This window comes from Anomaloglossus baeobatrachus, chromosome 6, assembly GCF_048569485.1.
Source record: "Anomaloglossus baeobatrachus isolate aAnoBae1 chromosome 6, aAnoBae1.hap1, whole genome shotgun sequence".
Classification (NCBI taxonomy): domain Eukaryota; kingdom Metazoa; phylum Chordata; class Amphibia; order Anura; family Aromobatidae; genus Anomaloglossus; species Anomaloglossus baeobatrachus.
The window spans coordinates 361,461,100-361,473,552 of record NC_134358.1 but is presented as its reverse complement, the minus strand read 5'-3'; positions in this window follow the sequence as shown (position 1 = coordinate 361,473,552).

Here is a 12,453-nt window from a genome sequence, read left to right as displayed (position 1 = left end):
CGAGGGCTGGCTGCTGTGCTGAGACGGCGTTGAGTATAGTGTCCCTGCAGAGTTGCACTTTTGATCATATACAAAATGAGTTGAAAAAGGACAGATGCTGGTGGAAAGTGGAACAGGTGTGTTGGAAAGGGGAAAAAAGTTTTTGTCCGTGGGTTTGGTAGTTAAGCAAAAGTAACATTTGCTGAAGAAACACCTTCTGTTACGGTGGGACTGGCAGATTTGGATAAGGTGGTATATACTATGCTACCGCTATATAACGAAAATTAATAAGAAAAGAAAGAGAAAGGTATATATCCCCCTCAGCAGTCAGTGTCCACCGTGCTCCCAGATAGAAAATGAGAGGTTGGCAACTGGAAGGTTAGGTGGAGGATACAGAGCTGTGTGGCTATGAAACTAATAGTAGCCTGAACCGAGTTAGACGCCACTCGGATCTGGAGACTGAGAGCCCTGTTAGCGTCACAGGGTCCACACGCCCACCCAGCCCAGGAACTCCCTGTTTACATCACAGGGGCCATTGAGTACGCTGACCATGTGCATTGGGACCACACCTGTGGATAGCAGGCGCATCAGCAGCAGCAGGCCTGTTAATGCCACTGGGCTGCACAAGCAGGACTTGTAGGACAGGAGCTGGTCTTAACCGTTCTGCGTTACCAACTGTTTTGGCGGCCTGCATCGACGCCCTATCCCTGCCTACCTCTGGCCTAAAGCCGCAATGGGTTCAACACATGGAGGTGTGCTCTTTCGGAGCATAATAGAAGACTGCGCACCTCCTTGTTGGCTCCAGCCCGTTTTATAACCTGGGTCCGCCCCAAACCAGGGTGGACCACAATGCACCTCCTGGAGACAAAAGCAGAGTGACACATCATGAGTGGCACAACTAGCGTCCTATTTGGAACCGCAACTTCAATAATGACCTCATGGCTGCCACGACACAAACACCTCACCAGTCATCGTCTGACCATCAATAATGAGGTGACAAGTCATAGGGGCGGGCCTCTGCAAGCCATTTGGGAGTGGCCTGGCCACATCGTCAGGACACCTGATGCCCTGTGGTCTATATGGGCCCCCCACATCAGGGGCAGGGCCAAAGAGTTCATTACCGGACCTAGTCTCTGATGCAGTAAGTGCCTGAGCATGCTCAGTAGCATGAAATACAGTCTCTGAAAAAAGACTATCAGCTTTAGCATGGTGTCTAGGCACAAAATAGGGCTTAGACCCGGCACGGAATGCAAGTACCTGTGCAAAGAGGCTTTTCGCACTAAGTGTGGGAGCATGCACTGTATCCTGAAATGAAGACAGCCTCAGGAATGGCACAGTCAGGCTGAGCATACTCACTAGGCGAAACACTGTAGTTAGGCTGCGGCTGGGGTAAATCGGCACACGTATGCGCACTAGCCACCTCTCCACACTTAGACGTGGAGGAGAAATTGCTCTTCGGGTGTGGACTTGGAGATGCTGTCTATGAACAGAAGGAAAAGCTAAAGGTGTGTGTTACAGCAAGGAGCGACCGTGGAAACACTTCGTTCAATTGTGAGGGGAGTCATTTTGGAGTTTGGTGAGTAGTACCGTAACGCCAGTGAGCAGCATCCTGTGCCACAGACCAACATTCTTACGGTGCTGTCTATACTGCTTACCGTGAGAGGAGCGTAACGTCTGTATTTCTGGCAACTGGACATCACAGTACCCGGGTACGGTAGGCTGTGCCCAGACAATAATGCGGGCACGTAACACTTTGTTTTATTAGCAAAACACATATCTGTTCTGGGTAGGCCGACTATTTATAGACAATAAGACTTGCTGCCTCTAAACTGTCAAATTGTCACGTACAATTTAAATCATAGAGGGACAGCGACACATGTTTGCATTGACTGTTGATTTTCAAGATTTCCATGACTGTGTTGCAGAGCTGTGTGGTTTGCATTCATACTGTTATCATCTGCCTTATCTGTGAGGCTTCAGCTAACAAGGGTATTCAGGGGGGTAATGTGTTTTGTCTATGTTTACGTAGAAAACTGGGAAGCTCTTGTGATGCGCCACTGGTAAGTCGTGTTCGCACACACACACACACGCACAAAAACACAATTACTGCTACGCAGAGGGATTAGCAGGTAGTAGGCAACAGAATAGATTGTTCAATTATTTAAATTGTATGCATGGTTCTTATTGTTTGTTTTGGTAAAGTTAAACAATCATTTATCAACCCAACTGACTAGAGTCCTTTTCCTGTTGCCTGGTTTTGCTGCATACTGGGGAGCCCACCCTTTACACGACTTAAAATGAAGCATAAGTCGCAATGTGAATTTCACTGTGCTACAATGCGGCCTAGCGTGCCTGTTCAACCACCGCCTGCCCCATCAAGTACATCTGCGTGCTCTTCATCCTCTGTGACTGTGGGGACAGCAGTCTCACATGGTTCCACCCCTTTACACGCAACAGGAAGTGTGATTGGCAGGTCATCACTGGTTTTGGAAGTGGAAACAGATGGTATTGTTGAGCTGTCAGACATCGAGAAAACCAACATTGGATGCAGGCTACATTGTATCCACACCTGCACCTTCGTCACAGATTGGCTGGACTACCTGCATTTAATAACTGCATTCCAGATATGGAAAGGAGTGTAGAATGCACATGTGTTGTACCTTGCTTGGCAGCAAAGGAACACTAACTTAGTATTACAGACAATTTTAGGAAGGCAGAAAAAGAGTCAGCTCTTTGGACAAATTAAATAGCGTGGAAAAAGTGGACAGGTGGGTAAAGTGGCCGTGTTCTGTGGGTACCAGTACAGTAAAAGAAGCCTCAATTTCTATCCCTCCGAATGATCAAATGCAGCAAGGAATTCCCTGAGTTTGCTATAAAATTAGCGTAGCAAAATGTGCATGAGGGTGTCATGCAGAGGTGCTGCACATAGATTTGCACCAGTGGGACACTAATGGAAGTCCAACAGCCAGTTCTTGTATGCCACTAAGTTTACTCAATTTTTGGTATTATAATGTCTTAGTAACAATGACTTTGAGTGTGCAATGCAGGTAGACATGCTGCAAATATCTTTGCACTAGTGCGACAATACAGAAGTCCAACAGCCAGTTCTTATATGCCACTAAATGGCAGCATTTTTTGCTATCATTATAGCGTATTAAAAACAGAGCAGGAGCGTGTCATGCGGAGGTGCTGCACATAGATTTGCACCAGTGGGGCACTAATGGAGTACAACAGCCAGTTCTTGTATGCCACTAAATGGCAGCATTTTTTGCTATCATTATAGCTTATTAAAAACAGAGCAGGAGCGTGTCATGCAGAGGTGCTGCACATAGATTTGCACAAGTGGGGCACTAATGGAGTACAACAGCCAGTTCTTGTATGCCACTAAATGGCAGCATTTTTTGCTATCATTATAGCTTATTAAAAACAGAGCAGGAGGGTGTCATGCAGAGGTGCTGCACATAGATTTGCACCAGTGGGGCATTAATGGAGTACAACAGCCAGTTCTTGTATGCCACTAAATGGCAGCATTTTTTGCTATCATTATAGCTTATTAAAAACAGAGCAGGAGCGTGTCATGCAGAGGTGCTAGAAATAGCTTGGCACCAGTGGGACAATAATGGAATACAACAGCCAGTTCTTGTATGCCACTAAATGGCAGCATTTTTTGCTATCATTATAGCTTATTAAAAACAAAGCAGGAGGGTGTCATGCAGAGGTGCTGCACATAGATTTGCACAAGTGGGGCACTAATGGAGTACAACAGCCAGTTCTTGTATGCCACTAAATGGCAGCATTTTTTGCTATCATTATAGCTTATTAAAAACAGAGCAGGAGGGTGTCATGCAGAGGTGCTGCACATAGATTTGCACAAGTGGGGCACTAATGGAGTACAACAGCCAGTTCTTGTATGCCACTAAATGGCAGCATTTTTTGCTATCATTATAGCTTATTAAAAACAGAGCAGGAGCGTGTCATGCAGAGGTGCTAGAAATAGCTTGGCACCAGTGGGACAATAAAGGAATACAACAGCCAGTTCTTGTATGCCACTAAATGGCAGCATTTTTTGCTATCATTATAGCTTATTAAAAACAGAGCAGGAGGGTGTCATGCAGAGGTGCTGCACATAGATTTGCACCAGTGGGGCACTAATGGAGTACAACAGCCAGTTCTTGTATGCCACTAAATGGCAGCATTTTTTGCTATCATTATAGCTTATTAAAAACAGAGCAGGAGCGTGTCATGCAGAGGTGCTAGAAATAGCTTGGCACCAGTGGGACAATAATGGATTACAACAGCCAGTTCTTGTATGCCACTAAATGGCAGCATTTTTTGCTATCATTATAGCTTATTAAAAACAGAGCAGGAGGGTGTCATGCAGAGGTGCTGCACATAGATTTGCACAAGTGGGGCACTAATGGAGTACAACAGCCAGTTCTTGTATGCCACTAGGTTTACTCAATTTTTGGTATTATAATGTCTTAGTAACAATGAGTTTGAGTGTGCAATGCAGGTAGACGTGCTGCAAATATCTTTGCACTAGTGGGATAATACAGAAGTCCAACAGCCAGTTCTTGTATGCCACTAAATGGTAGCATTTTTTGCTATCATTATAGCTTATTAAAAACAGAGCAGGAGGGTGTCATGCAGAGGTGCTGCACATAGATTTGCACCAGTGGGGCACTAATGAAGTACAACAGCCAGTTCTTGTATGCCACTAGGTTTACTCAATTTTTGGTATTATAATGTCTTAGTAACAATGAGTTTGAGTGTGCAATGCAGGTAGACGTGCTGCAAATATCTTTGCACTAGTGGGATAATACAGAAGTCCAACAGCCAGTTCTTGTATGCCACTAAATGGTAGCATTTTTTGCTATCATTATAGCTTATTAAAAACAGAGCAGGAGTGTTACACGTCGTGGCTCTCTTATTGCAAGGAATGAGGTGGTCCCCCATTCCTTGCCGGCCACGAGCCCTCCTGCTCAGAAGCACCAAAGGTCTGGGAGACTGCGCAGTCTGCAGGAGTTGCCTTCTCAGAGACACAGCAGAAGGGTGACACCTAGTGGTTCTCCCCTTGCAAGGAATGGAGCAGTCTCCCATCCCTTGCCTGCCACGAGCTCTCCTTCTCAGCATCACGGAGGCTCTGAGAGGTTGCGCAGTGTGCAAAGAATAGATGCTCAGGGAAGCAGCAAGACTTCCCATGTCTCTGCACATTGTGAAACCAGGGATCCCGCCTTTATGACCCAGAGGCAGGAAGATGAGCATGTGCTCCACGTGACATCTTCTGATTCGCTCACTGATATCACACGGCCCCATGACGAGGCTGGTGATGTGCTGAATCCTGACTGGCTGGGCCAGGACGTCACGAACCTTGATTGGGTCATGCCCGTCTCGCGCCCGCCCTTGGGTGGAGCTACACCTCCTTAAAAGCTCCCCCTGCCATCATGGTGGTGCGCGACCGTCCTTCTATGTTTGGATGTCTGGCAGCGTGCCGCCACGCCACTGCTTAGGCATTATTGTCTTTTGTGGGCTTTGCCCTTGCTGCTCAGGCAGCACCTAGTTTGCAGGTCTTGCCCCTGCCTTTCTGCTCCGGCAGTATCCTGATTAGCAGGCTGTGCTCCTGTCCCAGGTGAGCTCCTCGAGTCTCTGTCGGACTCACTTGGTTTCTGAAGCACACGTGCGTGGGCACCTCTGTGCTACCCCCGTGCCATATTCCTGTGACTCCCGCTGGCACACGTGTGTAGGCACCTCTGTGCGTCCCCGTGCAACAGGTACACCGTACGAGAAGCCCCGAGCCATACAACCCTCACGGGTTAGGGCGGACCGGTGTACATAGATCATCTGTGACGTTCCAGAAGATCACTAGCAGCAACCCGCTCACTCTTTCCTGACCATAGCAGCGTTCCCTTACACCGCACAGTGGACCTTGACCGGCGGAAGCTGTCCATTTCCCATTTTGGCATGCTTCCCCGGGTCCCCCTCTTAACACAGGAGGGTGTCATGCAGAGGTGCTGCACATAGATTTGCACCAGTGGGGCACTAATGAACTACAACAGCCAGTTCTTGTATGCCACTAGGTATACTCAATTTTTGGTATTATAATGTCTTAGTAACAATGAGTTTGAATGTGCAATGCAGGTAGACATGCTGCAAATATCTTTGCACTAGTGGGACAATACAGAAGTCCAACAGCCAGTTCTTGTATGCCACTAAATGGCAGCATTTTTTGCTATCATTATAGCTTATTAAAAACAGAGCAGGAGCGTGTCATGCAGAGGTGCTGCACATAGATTTGCACCAGTGGGGCACTAATGGAGTACAACAGCCAGTTCTTCAATGCCACTAAATGGCAGCTTTTTTTGCTATCATTATAGCTTATTAAACACAGAGCAGGAGCGTGTCATGCAGAGGTGCTAGAAATAGCTTGGCACCAGTGGGACAATAATGGAATATAACAGCCACTTCTTGTATGCCACTAAATGGCAGCATTTTTTGCTATCATTATAACTTATTAAAAACAGAGCAGGAGGGTGTCATGCAGAGGTGCTGCACATAGATTTGCACAAGTGGGGCACTAATGGAGTACAACAGCCAGTTCTTGTATGCCACTAGGTTTACTCAATTTTTGGTACTATAATGTCTTAGTAACAATGAGTTTGAGTGTGCAATGCATGTAGACGTGCTGCAAATATCTTTGCACTAGTGGGATAATACAGAAGTCCAACAGCCAGTTCTTGTATGCCACTAAATGGCAGCATTTTTTGCTATCATTATAGCTTATTAAAAACAGAGCAGGAGCGTGTCATGAAGAAGTGCTGGAAATAGCTTGGCACCAGTGGGACAATAATGGAATACAACAGCCAGTTCTTGTATGCCACTAAATGGCAGCTTTTTTTACTATCATTATAGCTTATTAAACACAGAGCAGGAGCGTGTCATGCAGAGGTGCTAGAAATAGCTTGGGACCAGTGGGACAATAATGGAATATAACAGCCAGTTCTTGTATGCCACTAAATGGCAGCATTTTTTGCTATCACTATAGCTTATTAAAAACAGAGCAGGAGGGTATCACGCAGAGGTGCTGCACATAGATTTGCACCAGTGGGGCACTAATGGAGTACAACAGCCACTTCTTGTATGCCACTAAGTTTACTCAATTTTTAGTATTATAATGTCTTAGAAACAATGAGTTTGAGTGTGCAATGCAGGTAGACGTGCTACAAAAATCTTTGCACTAGTGGGACAATACAGAAGTCCAACAGCCAGTTCTTGTATGCCACTAAATGGCAGCATTTTTTGCTATCATTATAGCTTATTAAAAACAGAGCAGGAGCGTGTCATGCAGAGGTGCTAGAAATAGCTTGGCACCAGTGGGACAATAATGGAATACAACAGCCTGTTCTTGTATGCCACTAAATGGCAGCATTTTTTGCTATCATTATAGCTTATTAAAAACAGAGCAGGAGCATGTCATGCAGATGTGCTGGAAATAGCTTGGCACCAGTGGGACAATAATGGAATACAACAGCCAGTTCTTGTATGCCACTAAATGGCAGCATTTTTTGCTATCTTTATAGCTTATTAAAAACAGAGCATTAGCGTGTCATGCAGAGGTGCTGCACATAGATTTGCACAAGTGGGGCACTAATGGAGTACAACAGCCAGTTCTTGTATGCCACTAAATGGCAGCATTTTTTGCTATCATTATAGCTTATTAAAAACAGAGCAGGAGCGTGTCATGCAGAGGTGCTAGAAATAGCTTGGCACCAGTGGGACAATAATGGAATACAACAGCCAGTTCTTGTATGCCACTAAATGGCAGCATTTTTTGCTATCATTATAGCTTATTAAAAACAGAGCAGGAGGGTGTCATGCAGAGGTGCTGCACATAAATTTGCACCAGTGGGGCACTAATGGAGTACAACAGCCAGTTCTTGTATGCCACTAAATGGCAGCATTTTTGCAATCATTATAGCTTATTAAAAACAGAGAAGGAGGGTGTCATGCAGAGGTGCTGCACATAGATTTGCACCAGTGGGGCACTAATGGAGTACAACAGCCAGTTCTTGTATGCCACTAAATGGCAGCATTTTTTGCTATCATTATAGCTTATTAAAAACAGAGCAGGAGCGTGTCATGCAGAGGTGCTAGAAATAGCTTGGCACCAGTGGGACAATAATGGAATACAACAGCCTGTTCTTGTATGCCACTAAATGGCAGCATTTTTTGCTATCATTATAGCTTATTAAAAACAGAGCAGGAGCATGTCATGCAGATGTGCTGGAAATAGCTTGGCACCAGTGGTACAATAATGGAATACAACAGCCAGTTCTTGTATGCCACTAAATGGCAGCATTTTTTGCTATCATTATAGCTTATTAAAAACAGAGCATTAGCGTGTCATGCAGAGGTGCTGCACATAGATTTGCACAAGTGGGGCACTAATGGAGTACAACAGCCAGTTCTTGTATGCCACTAAATGGCAGCATTTTTTGCTATCATTATAGCTTATTAAAAACAGAGCAGGAGCGTGTCATGCAGAGGTGCTAGAAATAGCTTGACACCAGAGGGACAATAATGGAATACAACAGCCAGTTCTTGTATGCCACTAAATGGCAGCATTTTTGCTATCATTATAGCTTATTAAAAACAGAGAAGGAGGGTGTCATGCAGAGGTGCTGCACATAGATTTGCACCAGTGGGGCACTAATGGAGTACAACAGCCAGTTCTTGTATGCCACTAAATGGCAGCATTTTTTGCTATCATTATAGCTCATTAAAAACAGAGCACGAGCGTGTCATGCAGAGGTGCTAGAAATAGCCTGGCACCAGTGGGACAATAATGGAATACAACAGGCTGTTCTTGTATGCCACTAAATGGCAGCATTTTTTGCTATCATTATAGCTTATTAAAAACAGAGCAGGAGCGTGTCATGCAGATGTGCTGGAAATAGCTTGGCACCAGTGGGACAATAATGGAATACAACAGCCAGTTCTTGTATGCCACTAAATGGCAGCATTTTTTGCTATCATTATAGCTTATTAAAAACAGAGCATTAGCGTGTCATGCAGAGGTGCTGCACATAGATTTGCACAAGTGGGGCACTAATGGAGTACAACAGCCAGTTCTTGTATGCCACTAAATGGCAGCATTTTTTGCTATCATTATAGCTTATTAAAAACAGAGCAGGAGCGTGTCATGCAGAGGTGCTAGAAATAGCTTGGCACCAGTGGGACAATAATGGAATACAACAGCCAGTTCTTGTATGCCACTAAATGGCAGCATTTTTTGCTATCATTATAGCTTATTAAAAACAGAGCAGGAGGGTGTCATGCAGAGGTGCTGCACATAAATTTGCACCAGTGGGGCACTAATGGAGTACAACAGCCAGTTCTTGTATGCCACTAAATGGCAGCATTTTTTGCTATCATTATAGCTTATTAAAAACAGAGCAGGAACGTGTCATGCAGAGGTGCTAAAAATAGCTTGGCACCAGTGGGACAATAATGGAATACAACAGCCAGTTCTTGTATGCCACTAAATGGCAGCATTTTTTGCTATCATTATAGCTTATTAAAAACAGAGCAGGAGCGTGTCATGCAGAGGTGCTAGAAATAGCTTGGCACCAGTGGGACAATAATGGAATACAACAGCCTGTTCTAGTATGCCACTAAATGGCAGCATTTTTTGCTATCATTATAGCTTATTAAAAACAGAGCAGGAGCGTGTCATGCAGATGTGCTGGAAATAGCTTGGCACCAGTGGGACAATAATGGAATACAACAGCCAGTTCTTGTATGCCACTAAATGGCAGCATTTTTTGCTATCATTATAGTTTATTAAAAACAGAGCATTAGCGTGTCATGCAGAGGTGCTGCACATAGATTTGCACAAGTGGGGCACTAATGGAGTACAACAGCCAGTTCTTGTATGCCACTAAATGGCAGCATTTTTTGCTATCATTATAGCTTATTAAAACAGAGCAGGAGGGTGTCATGCAGAGGTGCTGCACATAGATTTGCACCAGTGGGGCACTGATGAAGTACAACAGCCAGTTCTTGTATGCCACTAAATGGCAGCATTTTTTGCTATCATTATAGCTTATTAAAAACAGAGCAGGAGCGTGTCATGCAGAGGTGCTAGAAATAGCTTGGCACCAGTGGGACAATAATGGAATACAACAGCCAGTTCTTGTATGCCACTAAATGGCAGCATTTTTGCTATCATTATAGCTTATTAAAAACAGAGACGGAGGGTGTCATGCAGAGGTGCTGCACATAGATTTGCACCAGTGGGGCACTAATGGAATACAACAGCCAGTTCTTGTATGCCACTAAATGGCAGCATTTTTGCTATCATTATAGCTTATTAAAAACAGAGCAAGAGGGTGTCATGCAGAGGTGCTGCACATAGATTTGCACCAGTGGGGCACTAATGGAGTACAACAGCCAGTTCTTGTATGCCACTAAATGGCAGCATTTTTTGCTATCATTATAGCTTATTAAAAACAGAGCAGGAGCGTGTCATGCAGATGTGCTAGAAATAGCTTGGCACCAGTGGGACAATAATGGAATACAACAGCCTGTTCTTGTATGCCACTAAATGGCAGCATTTTTTGCTATCATTATAGCTTATTAAAAACAGAGCATTAGCGTGTCATGCAGAGGTGCTGCACATAGATTTGCACAAGTGGGGCACTAATGGAGTACAACAGCCAGTTCTTGTATGCCACTAAATGGCAGCATTTTTGCTATCATTATAGCTTATTAAAAACAGAGCAGGAGGGTGTCATGCAGAGGTGCTGCACATAGATTTCCACCAGTGGGGCACTAATGGAGTATAACAGCCAGTTCTTGTATGCCACTAAATGGCAGCATTTTTTGCTATCATTAAAGCTTATTAAAAACAGAGCAGGAGCGTGTCATGCAGAGGTGCTAGAAATAGCTTGGCACCAGTGGGACAATAATGGAATACAACAGCCAGTTCTTGTATGCCACTAAATGGCAGCATTTTTTGCAATCATTATAGCTTATTAAAAACAGAGCAGGAGCATGTCATGCAGAGGTGCTAGAAATAGCTTGGCACCAGTGGGACAATAATGGAATACAACAGCTAGTTCTTGTATGCCACTAAATGGCAGCATTTTTTGCTATCATTATAGCTTATTAAAAACAGAGCAGGAGGGTGTCATGCAGAGGTGCTGCACATAAATTTGCACCAGTGGGGCACTAATGGAGTACAACAGCCAGTTCTTGTATGCCACTAAATGGCAGCATTTTTGCTATCATTATAGCTTATTAAAAACAGAGAAGGAGGGTGTCATGCAGAGGTGCTGCACATAGATTTGCACCAGTGGGGCACTAATGGAGTACAACAGCCAGTTCTTGTATGCCACTAAATGGCAGCATTTTTTGCTATCATTATAGCTTATTAAAAACAGAGCAGGAGCGTGTCATGCAGAGGTGCTAGAAATAGCTTGGCACCAGTGGGAAAATAATGGAATACAACAGCCAGTTCTTGTATGCCACTAAATGGCAGCATTATTTGCTATCATTATAGCTTATTAAAAACAGAGCAGGAGCGTGTCATGCAGATGTGCTGGAAATAGCTTGGCACCAGTGGGACAATAATGGAATACAACAGCCAGTTCTTGTATGCCACTAAATGGTAGCATTTTTTGCTATCATTATAGCTTATTAAAAACAGAGCATTAGCGTGTCATGCAGAGGTGCTGCACATAGATTTGCACAAGTGGGGCACTAATGGAGCACAACAGCCAGTTCTTGTATGCCACTAAATGGCAGCATTTTTTGCTATCATTATAGCTTATTAAAAACAGAGCAGGAGCGTGTCATGCAGAGGTGCTAGAAATAGCTTGGCACCAGTGGGACAATAATGGAATACAACAGCCAGTTCTTGTATGCCACTAAATGGCAGCATTTTTTGCTATCATTATAGCTTATTAAAAACAGAGCAGGAGGGTGTCATGCAGAGGTGCTGCACATAAATTTGCACCAGTGGGGCACTAATGGAGTACAACAGCCAGTTCTTGTATGCCACTAAATGGCAGCATTTTTTGCTATCATTATAGCTTATTAAAAACAGAGCAGGAACGTGTCATGCAGAGGTGCTAGAAATAGCTTAGCACCAGTGGGACAATAATGGAATACAACAGCCAGTTCTTGTATGCCACTAAATGGCAGCATTTTTTGCTATCATTATAGCTTATTAAAAACAGAGCAGGAGGGTGTCATGCAGAGGTGCTGCACATAAATTTGCACCAGTGGGGCACTAATGGAGTACAACAGCCAGTTCTTGTATGCCACTAAATGGCAGCATTTTTGCTATCATTATAGCTTATTAAAAACAGAGAAGGAGGGTGTCATGCAGAGGTGCTGCACATAGATTTGCACCAGTGGGGCACTAATGGAGTACAACAGCCAGTTCTTGTATGCCACTAAATGGCAGCATTT